Genomic DNA, 20,943 nt, shown 5'->3' on the forward strand with positions numbered 1-20,943 from the left:
ACCCAAATATTTTGTCTTAGGATTTTTCTAAAATTCTATAGTTTTATGTATTTTTTTCAGCCTTGCCATCTTTCTCCTCTTTTATCAGGGATCCAATGACAAGAATATTCAATCTTCTGTTGTTACGTAGTCTCTGAGACTCTGTAGATATGGTTCTGTTTATTTCTCAACTTTTTATTTTGAAATACTTTCAAACTTACAGGACAGATACAAAAGTAATACAAATTGGATACAGAGAACTTAATATATCCCTACCCTCCAAGATACCCATATCTATCAACTTTAGCATTTCTCCACATTTGCCATATTATTCCATCTATCTATCTATCTATCTATCTATCTATCTATCTATCTATCTATCTATCTATCTATCTATCTATCCACTTTCCAAATATTTGAGTGTAGGTTGTACACACCAGGCTCCTTGAGAACTTTCAGTTTGTTTTGCACATCTCCTAAGAGCAAAGATATTCACTTATGTATCCACCTAAAGTGTAGTTATCAAGTTCAAGTAATTTAACATTTATATAAAGCTTACAGTCTATATTCCATTTTTTTCATATGTCCCAATAATGTCCTTTTGAGTCTTTTCTCCTCCCTTGTTAGACTCTATCCAGGATCACTTATTGCATTTAATTGTCATGATCTCTTTAGTGCTCATTCTTTTATCATGAGAACACATATACAACACAATCTGTTCCATCTCAACCCTCCTAAGTATATTATTCATTGAACATAATCACATTCACAATATTGCAACATCCTTACCACCTTCCATTACTAAAACTTTTCCATTTCCACAAACAGAAATATACTCATTATGCATTAACTCCCCATTGCCCCTTTCTTCCACCCCTGGTAAACTGTCTTCTAATTTTGTCATTATAAGATTGAATGCTCTCTGATATTATTGTAGTTACCTGGGGCTTAAATTTAACATCCTAAGTCTGTAACAATATCATTTACTTTGATACCAACTTGACTTCAACAGTATACATAAACTATGTTCCTATATCCCTTAATCCCCCATTTTTATGTAGTTCTTGTCACAAATTACAAGTTGATCCATAAGTCCAAAACTACTGATTTGCCATTATGTTTTATGCATCTGGCTATAGAAAGAAAATAGTGAAGATAAAAGCCAAAAATACAACAGTACAATTTACTCACGTTGTTACCCTCACCAGAGATGTAAATTTCTTCAAGGAGCTTTGATCTATTTTCTATTACGCCCCCCCCCCCCTTTTTTTAAACATTCAGTACTCCCTTTAGCATTTCTTGTAAGGTCAGCTTAGTGGTGATGAACTCCCTCAGTTTTTATTTATCTGGAAATGTCTTAATCTCTCCTTAATCTTTGAAAGACAGTTTTGCCAAATATAGAATTCTTGGTTGGTCATTTATTTTGCCCTCATCATTTTAGATATGTCATCCACAGCCTTCTTGACTCTGTGATTTTTGATGAGAAGTCAGAACTTAATCTTATCAATGTTCCCTTGTATGTGACATATTGCTTCTCTTTTGTGGCTTTCAACTTTCTCTCATCTTTGGGTTTTGAGAGTTTGATTATAATATGTTGTGGTGTGAGTCTCCTTGGGTTTATCTTGTGTGGAGTTCATCGAGCATCTTGAATGTGTGTATTCATGTCTTTTTTTAAACTTGCAAAATTTTCAGCCATTATTCCTCTCTACCTCTTTCTTGCATGCTTCTACTTCTGGGACTTCCACAATGTGTATATACATATTTTTGATGGACTTCCATAGGTTCCTTAGGCTCTGTTCACTTTTCTCCATGTTTTCTTCCTTCTATTCCTCAGACTGGATCATTTCAACTGTCTTATCTTCAAGTTCACTGATTTTTTTTTTTTTCTGCCAGCTCCTATCTGCTGCTGATCTCCTCTAAGGAATTCTTAATTTCCATTACTCTGGTCTTCAGTTCTGTTTGGTTCCTTTATGTATTTTCCATCTCTCTACTGATATTTTCTTTGTGTTCATACATTGTTTTTCTGACTTCTTTAGTTCTTCATCCATGTTTTTCTTTAGTTCTTTGAGGATATTTTTTGACCATTTTTTAAAGTTTTTTTTGAATATCCCAGGTCTGATCTTGCTCATTGATAATTTCTAATGCTTTAAACTTCTACTTTATCAGGGCCATCACTTCCCATTTCTTTGTGTTTTGAAATTGTTTTTTGAAACCTGGACATTTTTATATTTTAATGTATTATTACTAGAATTTAGACTCAAGGTATCTGTTCTTTAAGCTTGTATCCAGCTAGTGTTGTGACAGAGCTTCCCTTCAATTTCAGGATGTAGGTAGGTAGGTAGGTAGGTAGGAAGGAAGGAAGGAAGGAAGGAAGGAAGGAAGGAAGGAAGGAAGGAAGGAAGGAAGGAAGGGAAAGGAAGGAAGGAAGGAAGGAAGGGAAAGGAAGGAAGGAAGGAAGGAAGGAAGGAAGGAAAGAAAGAAAAGAATTACCTTTCTCAGTCTTTGAAAATTGTGAGTGCTGTCCTTCAGAGCTTATTCATACAAAGAGTTTGGAGAATACCTCCAAGCCAAAATGTAGGGGCCTCCTTGGTTCTCTGTGCCTGTATCTGGTCTTGGGCATATGCGTATTGTCCTAGGAATTCCCCTATGTGCATAGATAGGAATGTTCCCTCTTCCCTACCACAGTTTCCTCACAGTCCCCAGCACTCGATTAATATACCCTGTAGCAAGCTCTTCCTTACTCCAGGCAGCCACTTGACTGCTTTGCTAAAGTGTTCCATAGGAGGGCTCTGTGAGCTGCCATCTATACATGCAGAAAGTTCTGGGATATCAAGTCCCTCAGGCTACCACTAGACAGAATGGTACAGACACATGTCCCCAGTATGTGCACGAGGGTTACTCTGCTCTCTCAGGAACTGGGACCGTGGATCCACACTGTTAGCTGGGAATGTGGACTGGCTCCACAGAGCTGGTGAGGGGTTAGGCAGAGATCAGTCAGGGTGCCAGAGATCCTGCTTCATTTAAATGGCTAAATGATTTTTTTCATGATTAAGCTATTTCTGCAATCCTGTTTCCTGAGGTTGTGAGAACGCTGTGCCTGCCATTTCCTACTGTTTTTTCAAAGCTTCTATGTGGGGCTGGAGCATTGAAGCCTCTCACTCTTCCATATGGATCAGCGCCTGTGTGAACTTCTACCAGTCTACTTTCCCTGTGCTGTGCAGATTAGGTTATTTCTTTTATTCATTATATCTTACCTCTAAAATCACTGATTTTTCCTCTGTCCCCTCCATTCTGCTGATATACCCATCCACTGAGCTTTTTATTTTGCTTGTAGCCTTTTTCAGTTCTAAAATTTCCATTTAGCTTAAATTTCTTCTATTGCTATGCTAACACTTTCAATTTCTTTGCTGAGGCTTTCTGCCTTTTCATTTGTTTCAAGCATGTTAGTAATTGCTTATTATTTTATTCAAGCATGAGTTTTATCTGACAAGGTGATTTATCTTTTCTTCTACCTTCATTCTTCTGCTGCTTAAATTGTGGCTTGCTGTAGAGGCTATGACACATACTGCACAAGAGTTGGCTTAAATAACAAGTATTTATTGACTCCTGGTTTTGAAGACTAGATGTCAGCAAGGCCATGCTTCCTCTCAAGGTTGGAGGTGTTCTGGAGATGGGACACTTTTGTCACCTGGCTATGTCTCCTCTATGGCTTCTGCCTTCTGCCTTTTCTTACTTCTGGCTTCTGATTTCTGCTCCATTGTCTGAATTTCCTCTTTTAAGGCTACCAGTTACAGATTAAGATCCACCCTAATTCTATTTGGCTACACATTACCAATAATAGCAACTTCCAAAGGCCCAATTTACAAACGGGTTCACACCCATAGAAATTTGAGTTAAGATTTGAAGATGCTCTTTGTGATGACTCTCCAAAGCAGCTTGTGTTTTCAGCATCTGCAGCAGCACAACCAGAAGCTTTCATAGAATCCAGGGGAAACGTATGTTGTAATAATAATAATCAAGTAACACTTGTCTAATCCTATTGCTAAATACTGGTGTTAGTATTTCGTATAAATTAACACCTTTCATTCTTACACTATTAAAATTGACTTGCCCAGGTCACACAATTATCTGGTGGTAGACCCAGGGATTTGAACCCAGGCCACCTCTTCTCTCAAGCTGCAAGATCCCATTAGAAGAGGCCAGAGGGTTTCTGCTTGCTTTAAAGGGTTTCACATATAACAAACACACACACCGAATAAGTGTATTGCAGAATGCAGGCTGCCTACATTGCTTGGGATCCCACACTCAAAATTAGCATAGCTCAAAAGCAGCTTTCAACATCATTCTCCAAATAACACCATTCAGACCCCAAGGGTGGATGTCCTAACTCTCTGGCCTGGTCTTCCTGCATCTTGAATTCTGTAATTGTTTATTGAAACATTTTTACGAAGCATGTCTTAAAGTCTTCATTATGCAAGCCCAACATCTTTGTCCTTTTTTGGAATCTATTGATTACCTTTTTTTGTTGTTTTTCAGTTTGAGATTTTCCCAGTTCTTGCTATGATGAATGATTTTTTTATTGAAACCCAGACATTTCCATATTATGCCAGAGACTGTATCTTATTTAACCTTCTGTTTTACTTGGCTTTCTCTAGCTCAGCCCCAGCAGGTGAAGAGAGGTTAGAGGGAGAATTCCAAGCTCCCCCTCACCTTCCACTGGTCTCCAAGAAGGGAGGCTACTCACTGTCACTGGGGGTGATGAGGCTCTGGTTCCCCCCTAGCCCTCCAGCTGTTCCTATTTGGCTAGGAATGCTCTTTTCTCCACATGAAACCAGGATAGAGTGACCGCCTTCCTACTGGGCAATGATGAAAGTCCTGCTTTCTATTAGGCCTCCTCTGATACCATCTCAGCAGGCAGAGGGGTGCCATGTTACTGCTGGGTTGGAGTGAAAGTCCAGGCTCCCTGATGGTCTCCACTGGCACCTAGGGGTAACTCATTACTACCCAGTATGGATAAAATCTCAGCTCCCTACCTCTCTAATACCTCCCAAGTAGTGTTAAATGGTCATTTTGGGGTATCATCTCCTCATGAAGATGGAACTCTAGGCTCCCCACCCAGCCTTTGTCTGTAAGGGTGGGGCTGGGCCAGTGTTTAATGTGGTGTTTGCCTTGAGTGCGTTAGCTACTACCTGAAGTTTTCCCTCTTGCTAGACTGTCCTTTTCATTGTATTTTGGCTACAGTGTAGACTTTTGTGGGGGATTTGTGTGTGTGCCTGTACTGTTGGTATTTCGTGGTCGCTGGTTTCTTCAGACCCAAGTCTGGGATATATGAAGCACAATGGAAATCCCAGGGAATCCCAGGGAACTCCCCACTGTCATTCCAAGGGCCCAAGTTCCCTAGCTTTCTTCTTTCCATCTTTCAGAGTCTTCCCTCCCTCCCCCCACCCCTTTTTCTCTCTCTATCTCTCGCTCTCTCTCTCTCACCACCTTTCCACCCCCTTCACTCTTGCTCTCATTATCTTTCTTTTTTTTTTCTTTCACATATAACCCGCAAGTCTTTAAGATGCACTTACTGGGAGGAATAGGGAAAATGAGATCTACTCCATCATTCTGGAATGGAAGTCACCACAATTTATTTATTTTTTATAAACTAAAGGCTTACTATGAGGACTAAAGGAAATATTTGTGTGTGTGTGAAAACTGTAGACATATAGGAGGTACTCAATAAATATTCCAGTTTCAGCCTCAAGTCGTTCATTTCGCAATCCACAGAATTGACTCCTTGCCCCCATCTTGAAGAACTCCTTGATGTGACAGTAGAAGTCTCTTTCCCCATGCCAGCTCATCTCCAATTCGAGGCTTCCCAGCAGCCTTTAAAGATAGAGCGCACACACATGCACACAAAATGCTTGAGAAACCAAATGAAGAGCAGGCGGAGCACTTCTCTATTGGAAATCTATATGGGAAAGGAAGGGAAGGAGCTGCGGTTTCAGGACAGACTAGGGTTCATGTGCACAGAAGCATTTCCCCCAGGGGCAAGCCAGCAGATCGACGCTGACCGCAGGCTGTGACTGGTCAGTGTGGAGAGGTGCTGGCCACCCACATTTCTTCATACTGCATTTCTTGTAATGTTGCCATGACTGAAACAATGGCTTTGGGGCTCAGGTACTCTAGGACCTGCACTGAGTGTTGGCCTCCAGGTGGGAAGCAGAAGAATTTCTGTGGTAGATCCCATCACCATGGTCTCCAAAAAACGTATTTTATTTCATGCCCCTGATGTGAGGGTCCCGACCCCCAGAAGGACCCACTTCACAGCATGAGCAGGTTGTCGTTCATCCAGATTCCCCTGGAGGAGAAGTCCAAGATGGGCAGGCAGGGGCCATGGAGGGAAGAGGCCCGAGTGCAACCAAACCACAGCCGCTCAGTCGCTGGGTTGCTTGCCCTCGTTCACTACATCATTTGCATCATATGTTTCCCATCCCACAAATGGGAACAGGGGCAGGACCTTACTCATGGGGAGTCGGTGGGGAGGCTCATGTAGAGATGACAACAGACCAGCATAGAACATGCCCTCCTCAGCTATGGGCTCTCCAACCCCACATCTCTTAGCACAGCTGCAGCCTGATCTCAGTGCAGAAAACAAACCTCCCTCCACCCCATGTCCAGTCCTACGTCCTCAGCCTGGGGCTGCAGATCTATCCCGGACTTTGTGGGAGGTGCCAGTGGGAGGGTAGGGGAAGGTCCTCCTTGGCCACTGAGCCCAGGGCCAAGCAGCTGGAGGAGGCCAGGAATTTCTAACAGGACTGAGGGAATATTCTGACTTCTAAATGTCTCTTTTACAGAACTACTCCCCAAAATGAAAATAAATATTTTTTTTTCCTAAAACTGATACCAGCAGAGAATCTGAAGGCATGCCACCAAAAATGTTTCCCCCACTCCAGTAACCTGAAGTCTTAGGACCAAGGAGCAGATATAGCACCGGGAAACGTCTCCCCCAAGCCAGCCATCAGATCAAGCCTGTGTTTAGCAAGCTGGCTTTTGTTTGGAAATATATAATAAATAAAGCAGGGGTAGCAGGGGGTTGCTGACTCGGTGAGTGTTTGCCGGAGACGTTAGTAATTATGGCATCACTGACGTGACAGTGAAATGCTGTTTTCCCCTTATTGTAATTAACGTTGATAGTGGTGACAATCCCCAGTCCTGTGTTTATGTGACATGGTGTGTATAAGAACTCCCAGAACTTTATAAACAGTGTATTCATCTGTGAATCTCTCCAAGCAGTGGGTGGGAGATGGCAACCAGGGAGGTTGGCAGGGAAAGGAGACTGGATGGAAATTCAGGGGACCAGCTCTTTCTAATTGACTCTGCTCTAACTTAGCCCCTAACCTTGAGTGAGGCTTGGTCCTTTCAGAACTTCAGGTTTGTCATCTATAAAAGGAAAAGGTCAGGTGTCATGCTTAGACTCTTGATGAGAGTCTGTGTGTGAAAAACTAAGTGAATAATTCGAATGTTTTAATTATCTGGAAATTCAGGCTGAGGGGTCTGGTGGATGAACGGACCTGATAAATGCATTAAGCGTCTCGGCAATGACAGCATCCTCATCTGCATAATGTGATAATGACCATTTTAGGTGTTTTACAATGCCAAGGTCAGGGCCAGGCTTATAGGAGATGCAGAACTGAAGATGGCTGTAATTAAAGCTGGACTGAGAGCAAGCTCTGCCCTCAGCCAGCTGGTTGACTTGGCTCACCTGCAAACAGGGAGAGTACTGCCCAGTCTTCTGGACACTTCCCTTACAGCGAGGGTCTTAGCATGGTGATAAGACATGCACCATCTGTTCTGGAGACCCAAGTGCTAGTTGGTGGCTTCATCTTTTGGACCACAGTCTTTGCATCTGTCAAAGGTGGGGCCAGAGAAAGTGGGCAGAACTAGGTTGGCCCTCGGGGCCTCCGCCCACCAGGGCGTGGAGCTGTAGTTTTTTTCTCCAATCACCATCTCTTCCTCCTTCTCTCCCAAATGTCAGGAGAGGTATGAGGACACCACAGCAGGGTATGGAAGTGGTGCAACAACAAGCTAAATGCCTGAAATGTTTCCACTTCTCAACCTCTGCATTTTCAGAAGAGTTGCAGCCATGTATTCCCATGATAAAAACATGTAGAAGACAATAGGAGTCACAGGAAACCTGGGGAGGTGATTCAGAGCCCACTGGGCCCACCAAGGTGACTCTCTGGGCAATTCCGTGTTCCATGAACATGTGCTTTTTCCACGTCTGCGGAACTTCAGCGCTGCCTTTTGGGGCTGGATGCCAGAACCCCAGCCTCCCCTGACAATCCCCTCTGACCCCAATATCAAGCACTTCTCAGAAGATTTTCTGCCAAAGGAAGGATTCTGGGTTATGACAAAAGTGAATTGGCCTGTTTCCCGGAAGAGTTTTCCTTGTAACAGCTTAGCAACTTGCTCCAAGATTTTTTTTTTCTTTTGCATGTATACAAGTATTGGTCTCCCTTGCCCAAACACTCTCTTCATGACTCTCAGTATTAGTTTTAAATTTGATTTTCACAGCCATCAAGCCTTTGCAATATTATGAGAATTATCATTACATGTGGGCTGTAGCTCAGGAGATAATATTATTGTTAAAAATATCATTCTGTGCATACATACTGCTTCTCTCCTTGTAATCCTTCCTGGCAGGAAGCCGGGCCAAGATGCATTATTATTGGTTTGATGTTATTATTCCCATCTTTCAATTCACAAAACTGAGGCACAGCTGCTTCCCTCGCCCTGAGCTGGAGTTAGACCTCCCTCTTACAGGGACTTGATGGTGGCCCCCAGAGAGATCTGACTCCCCAGACCTTGTAAATGAGAATTTTCTCAGGAAAGGCTGTTTGCAGATACATGAATATAAGGATCCTGAGATGAAATAATTCTGGTCCATCTGGGTGGGCCGTTGATCCAACGTCAATGTCCCTACAGAGGAGAAAAGGGGAGAAGTCACTCAGAGGGGACGTGACAACAGAAACAGGGCCTGGAGCAACTCACCTCCAAGCCAAACAGCACCACAGGTGGCCGGAAAATGCCAGAAGCCAGGCGGGAGGCATGGAACGCCGTTCCCCTAAAGCCTCCAGGAGGAAGTGACACTGCCGGCACCTGGACTTTGGGCCTCTGGCCTCCAGAGTGGTGAGAGAAAGCATGCCTATTGATTTGAGCCGCGATGTTTGTGGTCATTTGTTACCGTAGCCTCAGGAAGCTGATACTGCCTGACCCACAGCCTCAGACGGCCCTCACCCCCTGCTCCACAGAGATGGGAACTGGCTGCTGGCTGCTCTGTGCCCTACCTCGCTTGGGACAGGGATTTCCTGGCTCACAGCAGGTGCTCACTGACTGCCCTGTGAGCCAGTCACTGAGACTTGGCCAAGAGACACTTCCAGAGTCTGGGTTCTGTCCAGTCTCTGGCCCAGTGACCATCCTCAGTCACTCTCCTTTGCTGACCTGTGGTCTCCCTTGTATCGACTCTGCCCCTTCCTGGAAGCTGACTGGGGAGCGGACCACGCCAGTGGGTAAATCAAGCTCCTACCTGCGTCTTGTTTAAACCATACCACGTACTTGGTCTCGATGACCGTTCCAGCGAGTGATGGTGTAGTCATGGCTACCTAGGCTATAAATGAAGAAGTCTAGTTTCTTCTGTAAGGTCAGGCAGCTGGAAAGGAGCAGAGTAAGGCTCATGCTGGGAGGGCCCAGGCCGAAGTCCAGGACCTTGGCCAGGCTGGACATGGTCAGCGGGTAATACAGAGTCACTGCTGGACCTCGGTGCACCCAAGTTCACAGGACACACCGGAGGCCAGGAGGCGGGGGCGAGTGGGAACTGTCCAGACCCTTAGCCGGAGAAACAAGGACTTTCTACAGCATCACTGCCAATTTTGGGAATGCTTTCCTTTAATTAATCCCAAATGCCTTCGGCAGGCTACCTCTGGGAACTTATTGTTGCATTTATGCAGAAAATACCAACACTTTGATGCTTCTCATTGTTATGACTTGGGATGTGTGCAGGAGGAAAAAAGATGGGGGTTAAAAAAAGCATGTAAATTTTAGAAAATGTGATATTTAACAGGCAGTTTGTCCTCAGTCAGAAAATTTGACATTTTAAAGCCACCTTCAATTTTTCTAAAAAAAAAAATCTATTCCTGTCTAAAGAAAGAACATATAAAACCGAGAGTTTTGCCTAGAGAAGGTAACATTTTCTTTTTCTCTCTTTGAGAGATCGAGTTGCAAAAGGAAAGGTAGGTTCTGGGCTGTAAGACATGTGAGCCAAGAAAGAAGGCAAGGCTGAGGTGGGGGCAGCAGCCTCTCTCCGCAGGGCCCCCAGCCTGCCAGGGCCGTTCTCGCAGCGGCAGGGTCTCCCAGCTCAGGGAGGGGGAATTGTGTGGCAGGTTCCGAAGAGAGGGCTAGGGGGCAGGGCAGTGGATGATGGTGTTCCCTCTCTCTCTCTTTTGGTGAACCTATGGGGTGGGCACAGGGGAGTGACTCACAAGACAAGTGAGGAAGGAAGGGAGGGAGGGAGAGAGGAAGGAAGGAAGAAGGAAGGGAGGGAGAGAGGAAGGAAGGAAGAAGGAAGGGAGGGAGGGAGGGAGGAGGGAGGCAGGCCTGTTTCCCTAAAAATAATATTGTACCATCTTTGTATTTAGGGTCCAAGAGAGGCCCTTAGCGGGAGGGCACAGGGTCTGCAGACTTTGTTGCTGTGGTTTGCTTTTGCTTGGTTTGTTTATTTCAGCATTTACAAAGGTCCCCTGCAGAGCCACCTCCAGGTTCCCTGAGCAGTACCTCTTGCAGCTTGAGACCCCTGTGCCCAGATCTACTGTGCACCCTGGACATTTGGACTTTAGAGAACTGTAGGCCACAGTTACTCTTGATTTTCCTGTGGACCAGAGGAAGAAGTGTGGCCTGGAACTCATCACCCCAGGAAGCGAGGAAGAGCACGTGGGCCTGGCAGTTGACAGCCTGGCTCCAGATTCAGGCTCTCCCCGCTTTGAGCGGCAAGCTGGAGCACCTGCCCTCGCCTTTTGCAGGCACAACGCCCTCCTTGACACAGTATGGAAAGTAACGCCGATCCAAGGGAGCTATTGTCAGGATGAGGTGAAGTACACCAGTGCCGCCTGTTCTCATCATCACGTGGAGGGGCTTGGGGGCTTGTGGAAAACCCACCCACAGGGGTGGATAGGTGTCTACTTCGGAACGAAATCTCTGTTCCTGTAGCGCTCTGTTCTGGGGACCTCCATTCACAAGTGGTTCCGGAGCGCTGGCCCTCAGGGGTGCGAGCCCCCCAGCACTGTCCTCGGGGTGTCCACAGTGCGAGCCCAGCCAGGCCAGGGGAAGAGCGCACGCCACCACCCGGGAGCCTGGCAAGGCAGAGCCCCCACAGACACTGCTAGTTTCTGTTCGGTATTTTCATCAAGGTTGTGAACATTTGTAAAATATTAGGTAGTAAATGGCTGAGCAGGACTATAGCAATCTGATGATAAAATCCAGATCCCACAGTCTTTAGCCAGACATCGGACAAGGTCAACTCAGAGGAGATGGAGTGTGGCAGCCAAGAGGCAGCGCAGCTCAGTGGTGGGAGCAGGGGCGCCCGGTCCAGCCTGGTAACTCGGGGCCTCTTCTCCGCCTTGCTGGGCAGCTCAGTGTTGCCACTGGCAAGGGAGACTGTTGTTGGAACCCCCCTCCCGGGGACATGGAAAGGATTAGGTGAGGCCATCCAGGCAAAATGCTTACAACGGGACCTGCTCCAGGACAGTGCTCGAAGTGTCCTGGTCATTGAAGGGGCCCAGAGTGACCCTGGCATGACAGGAAGGACAGGTCTGAGTCTTCCTTGGTGGGCGGTGGTAGTGGCTGCCCAGGGCAGAGGTTGATGGGTCAAGGGTCACCCCTGAGAGGAGGCTGGTGATTGGAGCCGTGCTGGTCACCTGTCTCTGGAGTCCAGCAGGTGGTCCCAAGGTCACATTAAGTGACACATGGACCCTGGGTGGGAGTCCCAAATGGGTGAGAGCTCCAGAAGCCACGCCTGGGAGTGCTGAGGGAGGCTGCAAGGCCAAGACTTGGAGACAGGATTCCTAGGTTCCAAGAACTAAGGATGCTCTTAGATCGGGGGACCCTAAAGCGCAAGTCCAGGACCAGGAACGCAGATTCTAAGTAAGCAAGAGCACAGGAGGGCCCGTGCTGCCCGCCACGGGACGGGCTTCCCCAAGCTCAAGTCTGTGTCGTGGAAGGTGCCAGCAGCACAGTGAAGGGGCCAAGATCTGGGACTGGCTTCACCTCTTGGCAAAAGAGAGACCGAGGGGGGCTCTGTGTAAAGTCTCTGAGCCTCAGTTTCCCCATCTGTGAGATGGGAATACAACTAATATGGACCTGAGGGGGCTGTTGTAAAGATGTGGTGAGGTAATCCTTCCTTGCAAACCAATCGTTGCAGCGCCTTGTCCATGTTGCAGGCTTGTTCAGCTGCTTTACATTTTTGTAGACAGCTGGTGGGTGATTTCTGTGCAAAGCAGGAGGTCAGATGACAAGGCCGTCCAGTCCTGAGGTCCACAGGCTTTACAGGACCTCCTGGGTACTTCAAAGCACATTCCTACAAAGTTACCAAAGAGTCGCTCTTAAGGGTTTTCTGGTGAAATTGACATGGGCGATTCAATGCTACACAGTGATAACATATTGTGATACCCTTCGACTTTGTCCTTGGAGGGATGTGTTAGGAATAACAAAAATTCATTTTCCTGCACGGCTTCTTAGGGCTGCCCCAGGCTCGTTCAACCAGCTGCACTGAGCACCTGCCCGGGGGCACAGCATCTAAAGGTGTCCTGTTCCAGCCTGCTTTCCCACCCCCTCTCTGAGTCCAGGCGTGACGGCTGCTTGGGCCCCTCCTGGGGTGACTCTCACCTCTCTCCTCCAGTGCCTCTAGAAAGAGCTGTGTGAGTCTCAGCCAGCCCCTAGCTGGCTGGTTGTGGGGTCTCCACCACCCACACCAGAAGGTCCAGGTCTCTCTGCCTTGAGGTCAAAGCCCGGGGCAGTGTGCTCCCGCCTCCTCAGCTTCAGCTCCCAGGGCTCGTTCTTTGATGACTCCCTGATTTCTGGACATGCCTAGAGCCTTCTAGACTCCTTGCTTCTTCTGCTCGCAGGACTGGGAAGCTCTAGCCAGGTACCTGCTTAGTTCTTCCCTACTCTTTAGGGCTCAGCAGAAAGGCCAACCTTTTCCTAAAACATCAAGGGATCTAAACCTTCCCGCCACTTACATCCAGACCTCACTGGTCTTCATTAACCTCACACATGTGTTTCACTTTGCCGGGCATCAGCCTGTGCCAGCCAGCGTCGCGGCGCTGCGGGTTGTCTTCTCTCCCTCTCACCCGCTCCTGCATTAGGCCTCTCTCACAGCCAGGACTCAGGGAACATTTCCTAGACTGGCTCGAGGATTTCCTTTCCCTCCCAGTCATCACCAGCCTCTTGAGTTTAGGAATTCTGAACTACTTCTCCTAGATTTCCTCACATGGTTCTGGGTCTGAAAAGGGTTATAAGTGAAACTATTAATAAGTAACTACCATTACCAAGCCCTGAAAATCATTCCACAGACCAATGAGGTTCCCATTTTATAGCCGGGGAAATTGAGTTTCCCTTGCTTTGGCTGATTTCCCCAAATCTAATAGTTCATAACCACTGTCACTGAGACAAATCCAGTGCGTCTGGCCTCAGAGCTTAGGCTGGTCTCACTATTTGTGTTTGGGCTTCATAAAGAAAGCAGGTCCCAGCCCCTGCCCTGAATCTTTGTTGGGAGCTGAGTGAGGTTTTGCCCTCTAAAGCAGGACCCCGTGTATTCTGTCACAGCTGTGCCCAGTGGCTTAGCCCAGACTTGGCCCAGAGTGTGTCCTTAATAAATATTTAAAAAGGAGTGAATAAAAAGGCAGGGGGAAGCAGGAGCAGAGTGTTTAACAATGAAAAAATGGACTGAAGCCCTGTGAGTCTGAACTGCAGAGACACTTTAATATGCACGACCCTAAATGAGAAGCACTGACTCATCACAGAAATACAAAAAAAAAAAGAAAAGAAAAATTGGGCTCTGCCATGGCAGGGAAAATCAGTTAGCATGAAATAGGAAAGGAGGTGAAACCAGAAGCAAGCCAGGGTTGTACAGACGTGAAGGAAGGAGTAAATTTATGGGAAACCCAAGTTCATTATCCTGAAAGAGAGCATGAAACAATTTCAGAAATGGGGCAGGCGACTGCACTCTGGATATTTACAGAGCATGTGGAGAAATGTCTCCGGAGTGCCTGAACAGCAAGGCGAGAGAGGAGAGAAGCCGTTCCAGCCTCTGCTCTCTCCAGCTTCAGATTTCATAAGGATGCCGGCACCAAAGCCGCACAACAATTACACAATAAAACAGAGATACCGGCCAACAACATCCACTTCCACGTATCGTTCTTTGCCACGCTCAGGGTCTCAGAAGCTTTCTCTTGTCATTAAAAATAGCTTCGCTTCCAGCTGTTCTGAAACCTACAAGGGTCTGCTTTGGGCAGAACAGCCTGGAGAACAGGCGCTGTGTCTCCGTTTGCTTGGTGCTGGCACCTCTGCTTCCCCCCTTTGCTTCTGTCTACTGGCTTTCTTTCTTTGCCTATAAACCCTGTTCTGAGATAATGTGCTCAGCATCCACAAGTTCATTTCCTGATTCAGCACACTTTGTCCAGACCTCTCTGACATCGTTTTCTACCTTACAGTAGAGGGTGTGAGTGTGTGTGTGCTGACATGTGTTGATGTCCCAGGGAGACCAGTATCTCTTGGCAGAAGGATTAAATGGCACAGCATGTAGGGGGTATTTTGCTTGGGGAATGGCGCCATTCTCAGTGGAATGACCGCTTTCCCTAGAGCAGAGGCACCCTAGAGCAGAGTTGTGCTGCCGCAGAGCCTTTGGCAAAGGTACAAGGAAGCGTCTTGGCACAAGAGACTGCCCACACGTGGGGAAAGTGGCCAGAACTCAGGAAGTGCTTATTTCTTTTCTCACTAAGATGAAACATGAAGCCTACCAGGAGGTAACAAGAACGATGGTTCGGAACACTGGAATGAGAACATCCAATTACCTACCTGAATCACTGGTTCTTTCAAACTCAATATTGCTTCTTAAAATAAATACTGAAAGTGACCTCATATCCCAGGTCTTGGCCATTTAATTATTGCCTAGAGATTAATGAATGAATAAAATATGCTCCAGCTAAATTGTGGAATTTTCAAAGTTTGCCCTAGAAAGTAGTATTCCATTTATCTAACGCAGAACTAAGAATTTTGTCATGTAAAGGGGATGGCTTCATGAAGGCAGAAGACAAAATGAGACCAAGGAGTTCTCTCATTCCAACCAAACAGTGGCACCAGGCAGGTAGGAGCAGGCGTCCACCTTGCCCGTGAACTGGCATCTAGGAGGAGGCTGAACAGGTGCTCTAGTGCAAGGCAAAGGGCTGTTTATGAGATTTAATCAATGCTGTGCCTTAGACCAGAGCACTCATGTATGCCATCTCTTTATTTCTCATAATTATAGTAGGAATGGATAGTAACATCCAAATTTTACAAGATTAATATGCAAAAAAAATCAATAGCGTCTCTATACACCACTAATGAGCAAACTGATAAGGAAGTCAGAAAAAAATTCCATTTATAATAGTGACTAAAAGAATCAAATACTTAGGAATAAAGTTAACTGAGGTCATAAAGGACCTTTATTCACAAAACTACAAAACATAGCTAAGAGAAACCAAAGAAGACCTACACTATATTCTTATTGTTTTTGTTTGTTCATGTATGGATGATATACTTCAATACAAATTTTTAATGGAAACATATCTACAATGAGATATCATTTCATGCCTTACAGAATGGCCATTTTATAAAAATACACACACACAGAAAACAACAAGTGTTGGAAAGGATGTGGAGAAATGGGAAAACTCCGTCACGGTTGGTAGGAATGTAAAATGGGGCAACTTCTGTGAAAGAGGGTTTGGCGGTTCCTTAGGAAGCTAAATATAGACCTGCCATGTGATTGAGCAATCCCACCACTGGGAATATATTCAGAAGAAGTGAAAGCAAGGATTCAAACAGAGATTTGCACACTGCTGTTCAGAGTGGCATGATTCACTGTTGCTAAAGAATGGAAAGAACCTAAGTGACCATCAACAGACAAATGCATCAACAAAATGTGGTCCCTACACACGATGGAAAACTATTCACCTGTGAGAAGAAATGAACTCGGAATGTGTATGGCAACATGGATGAAACTTGAGGACATTGTTGAGTGAAATAAGCCAGACTCAGAGGACAAATATTTTGTGGCCTCACTGAGTAAACTTCTAAACTACCGAATACAGGTTAGTAGAAGACTGAATGTGACTTGAGGAGGAGAGCTGATGCTGCACATATGCAGAATACTTAATAAGGAGGATTGCAAATATATGGAAGTGGATAGAGTTGATGGTAATACATTACAGTGAGTATAACTGACACTGCTGATTTATGAATGTGATTGTAGCTGAAAGGGGTAGTCTAGGGAGGTTAATGTTAATTGAAAGAATGCTGTAAGATTATCTAGGGATTTTATAACATAATGATTTCAGTGGTAGTTGAGGATTGTGGTTATTAACACAAATACAAGGATGTTCTTCTATTACAGGGTGTTAAGAATATGGTGATTTATGTGAAAATACAAGTAATATAATTTATAGTCTATAGTTAACACTAATATTTTAATATCTTTGCAGCAAAGGAAAAGGCATTACTGTATCAATGTTAAAGTCAAAAAGAGAACATGGGGTTTAGTTTTATGGGATGTGACTATGATCAAGCATATTCTTCATTTTCTTCATTAAAAATGAGACCTTGATGCTATCATTTAACCAATCTGTACTCATTTATGCATCTTTCTGGACATTGGAGAAACAGATGAGTTTGTTTTAGGATTAAATAAGATGATGGTGCCAGGACAGGATTTTTTTCAAGTAATGCTTCCATAATTTATTTAGCTGCTTTTGTCATTTTATTTTTTTGAAGTTTAAAAAAATCCCAATTTTATTGCTAAGAGAATTTTTTTTACTTTGATTTTATTTTTTATTAAATTGTCTTTGTTTAAAAAGATACGTAGATCACGGAAAATGTTACATTAAAAAACATAAGAGATTCCCACTTTCAGGGATCATTTCTATAGTTGGTAATTTAGTTTTAAAAGAATTTATAGCTCAATGAGAGTCTCCTTATTTTAGGGAAAGTCTTTTTCTATTAGTATCAAAATATTTATCTGTTGGAACTTGCATGAAAACATTTCCAGTTAAAGAGTTGGTCAAGACCTGTAAGTTCTTTGCAAGTTTAATGGATACATTGTACAGGAGGAAAAGGAGGATTTCCCCTGGTCCCTTCCCTTCGCCAGCCACTGTCACTCACTTGGGAGGAATTCAGACCTAAAAGGACGAGGATGAACAATTGGTTTATTGCTAAGACAATTGAAGCTAAAAGGGGCTTACCTAAACTCATACATTGTGTGTCAGAGCCAGAATTTGAACTCAAGTCTTTAGACTACAAATCTGATGGAGTCTCACGGGCCCCAAACAATGCAGCTCCTCCTAAAAGATGCATGGCCTTTGCTGAAAAAAAAAGGAGGGAATGCGATGTCAAATTAGTCCTCATTCCAAAGCCCACCCGCAGAGATTCCCTGTGTGAGATTATTTGCACGTTGCTGAAAATTCAGAGATGACGAAGTGCCAGGCCTCGTTCTCAAGACCACGGCTAATGGGAAGCCCAGGCGGCCGTCAGCACGCCCCACCTCCACGCTGAAAAGATCCCCGAAGATGAATCGGATCGTGCGTAACGGAAGCACCAAGGACAGAGACATTCGTGCCTGACAGCCACACGGAGTTGTCACCAGTGATAAGACACTCTCGCAGGCTGAGGCATGGAGGAAGTCTCAGACTTGGACACACCAAGGTGCAGACAGCGAGGAAGGGGGCAGCGGGAGAGGGTAGACGAGGAGGGAGACGACCCGCGCCGTGAGGACGTCAGGACTTTCCCTGCACACAGAAACCTCTGGAGAGTTTCACCAGGGCCCTGGGCCATTCACTTCAGAGCCCTCACGAATGGCTCCGGAGAGCCAGAGGCGGGGCCGTGCATTCGATTGTCCAGTACCTATCAGATATCTGCAACAAGCCCAGCATTGAGCCGTGAATAAAACGCAAACTACATCTCTGAAGAGCTCATCTGCTAGGGAGAAAATGAGAGCAGCCACGTTCAGCACAGGGAACAGCATGGAACCTCAGCTGTGCACAGAAGGGGACCCAGAGGATGGGGAAGGCACCTGAGCTGGGTGCCGAGGAGGAAAAGATGGAGGAAATAGTTCTGGAAAAAGAAGTTGTACTGCACAGGCACTGTGTATGAGAGTAAAGATGAATGTGCCACGATGATGAAAGAGGTTGTTGATGTGGGAGGAGTGGGGGGATGTTTTAATGTAACATTTTTTTGTGATCTATGTACCTTATAAAAAAGACAATTCAATAAAAACATAAAATAAAAAAAATAAAAGACTGTGTGTCTGGGACCCACAGGCAGTTGAGTAAAGGAAGAGCACAGAGTTCTGACAGCAGGTGGAGGAGATGCGGTCAAGAGGAGGGTGCAGCTTCCAGCAGGCAGCTGGACTTGGCATGACCGGCCTCCTGCTGTGCAGCTGGAGGACATGCCTGGTGCCAGCGGGAGTAGCCAAGTGATGAGCTGTGGACAGGTCCACGTGCTGTGCTGGTCCGGGCCGTAGATATCCCATACCATACATTCCAAACAGAAACATGTGGGTGGCCACATGAGCAGAACAAGTGGGGTTCCTGCATCAGCACCCTCAAGACCAGCTTGGTGAGAGGGGCCACAGGTGACATGGGAGCCCCCCGGTGAGGCAGTGTCACACCCAGGCATGGAGCTAGGAGGAGGGTGAGAACAGAGGAAGGCACCGTCAGTTGAGTGTGGGGCCTGTTGAATTGAGATGTCCAAACAGAGCCAAGTTAAAACATCATAGGGTAGGTGACAGGTGGCCATATGAGTCTGTGAAGAATTCAGGGCTTAGAAGCAAAGATTCTGAAGTCTTACCACTTAGGTGATAATGGAAACTCTAAATAGCATTGAAAGTCAGGAGAAACGGTGTCAGAGGGCAACAGTCAGAAAAGGGCATTTTTTTTGTGGAGTGGACAGAGCAGGACAAGACAAGTCTGATGGAGTCCACACCAAGAGGCCAGACTGAGCCCTGGATCAGAAAGAAAGACGTGGTTAAAGTTATGGACTTAACAAAGCCATAATGTTATTGGATAACCAGCCAATGAAAACTCCATGAGCAGATGAAATGCTTGAAGGATTTCTGGAGAAACAAAAGCAGATAGAATCAGATTCCTGGAGAAACTAAATCAGAGGAAAGTAGAACCACTAAAATGAAAAGAAGGCCCTTTTCTTTTCTCGAAAGAAAGTCCCAGAGAAACTACAAGGTCAGAGGCAATCAACAAAGAGAAGGAGAAGCTGAGGGAGAAGGGGAATGTATTAGTCAGCCAGAGGGGTGCTGATGCAAAATACCAGCAATCTGCTGGCTTTTATAAAAGGGTATCTATTTCGGATGGAGGCTTACAGTTACCAGGCCATAAAGCGTAAGTTACTTCCCTCACCAAAGTCTGTTGCCACTTGTTGGACCAAGATGGCTGCCGACGTCTGCCAGGGTTCAGTCTTCCTCTTCCTCTTAAGATTCTGTGGTCCCAGCTTCTTGCAATATCAGCTGTGGGCTGGGATAAGCCTTGTCTCTCTCCTGGGGGTTTCTCTCCAGGCTCGGCTGCTCTGCTCTCTCCACAAGGTCAGCTGTAGACTATCACGCTCGTTCTCTCCCTGGGGCCTCTGCCTTGTCTATGGAGCTGTCTCTACTCCTCTGTGTTCTACTCCTGTGTGTTACTTCCCAGGGCTCCAGCTCAAAAACTCCAAGTGAGTCCTCTGCCATGTCTCTTTCTATGTGAATCCCTGCCCACAAAGGTGGCATGGATACAATATCCCACTGATATGGCCCAATCAAAGCCTTAATCATTATTTAATCAAGTAAAAGTGGAACCTCTGAATGTAATACAATCTAATATATCCAGAGGGACAGACCAGTTCACAAACACAATCCACTAACTATTTTTGGAATTCATAAATAACACCAAACTGCTACAGGGAGGAAGGGTGGGTGTGATGCTCCAAGGAGCCCAAGAACTGGGCTCCGGGCAGCTGGGCCAAGGGGTCCTCCCCTCCCCATTTCAGTCCATTGTTTCTACAGAGCTGTTGAGACTTTTGCTTCCAGGAAGCCATTTCCAAGCCAAGTGGATGACTGTCTGGAGGACATAAGGGATGTGCCCTTGCCTGCGAGGAGGTCCGGCTCTGCCTTGCTTCTGGGGAATGACTTCTACTCCTTGGAAGGCCTCGTCCCAGGGGGGAGTCTCGGTTTGCCTGGAGGTCTTCGGCCAGCCAGAAGTGACCGTGAGATGTGGGGTGGGGGCTCCGAGCCACACCAACAATATGGTTTGAGGTGCGAGCTTTGGGTACACAGTCTGACCTCCCGAGGAGCTGGAAACTGAACTAAAGATCATGGCCGGGCAGCTGCTCCTACCCGATGGAGTTCCGGGAAAGGTTCTGACACCTGGGCTCAGCTGGATCTTCTGGTTGACAATATCCCGTGCATATTGTCACACATCAGTACTTAAAGGTGAGAGCCTCTCCTGGGACGAGGCAGCTGTCTGTGGCACCCTGCTGGACTTGGCCCTCTGCGTGCTGTCCCAGGTCTGGTTCTCGTCTGTATTTTGTCCCTGTGACAGTCCACACCTATGAGCAGGCCAGCTTCAGTGAGCTCTGTGAGTCCTCCTGACCACTGAGCTTGAGGATGGTCTTGGGGAGCCTTGACCTTGC

The 20,943-nt window shown here is 45.9% G+C and overlaps 1 pseudogene; it reads left to right on the plus strand.

The window, feature by feature from the left end:
- The first annotated feature begins 17,169 nt into the window (after positions 1-17,169).
- Positions 17,170-17,242, plus strand: LOC111765507 (small nucleolar RNA U3; annotated as a pseudogene).
- The last annotated feature ends 3,701 nt before the right edge of the window (positions 17,243-20,943 follow it).

The sequence above is a fragment of the Dasypus novemcinctus genome, chromosome 12, assembly GCF_030445035.2.
Source record: "Dasypus novemcinctus isolate mDasNov1 chromosome 12, mDasNov1.1.hap2, whole genome shotgun sequence".
In the NCBI taxonomy this organism is placed as follows: domain Eukaryota; kingdom Metazoa; phylum Chordata; class Mammalia; order Cingulata; family Dasypodidae; genus Dasypus; species Dasypus novemcinctus.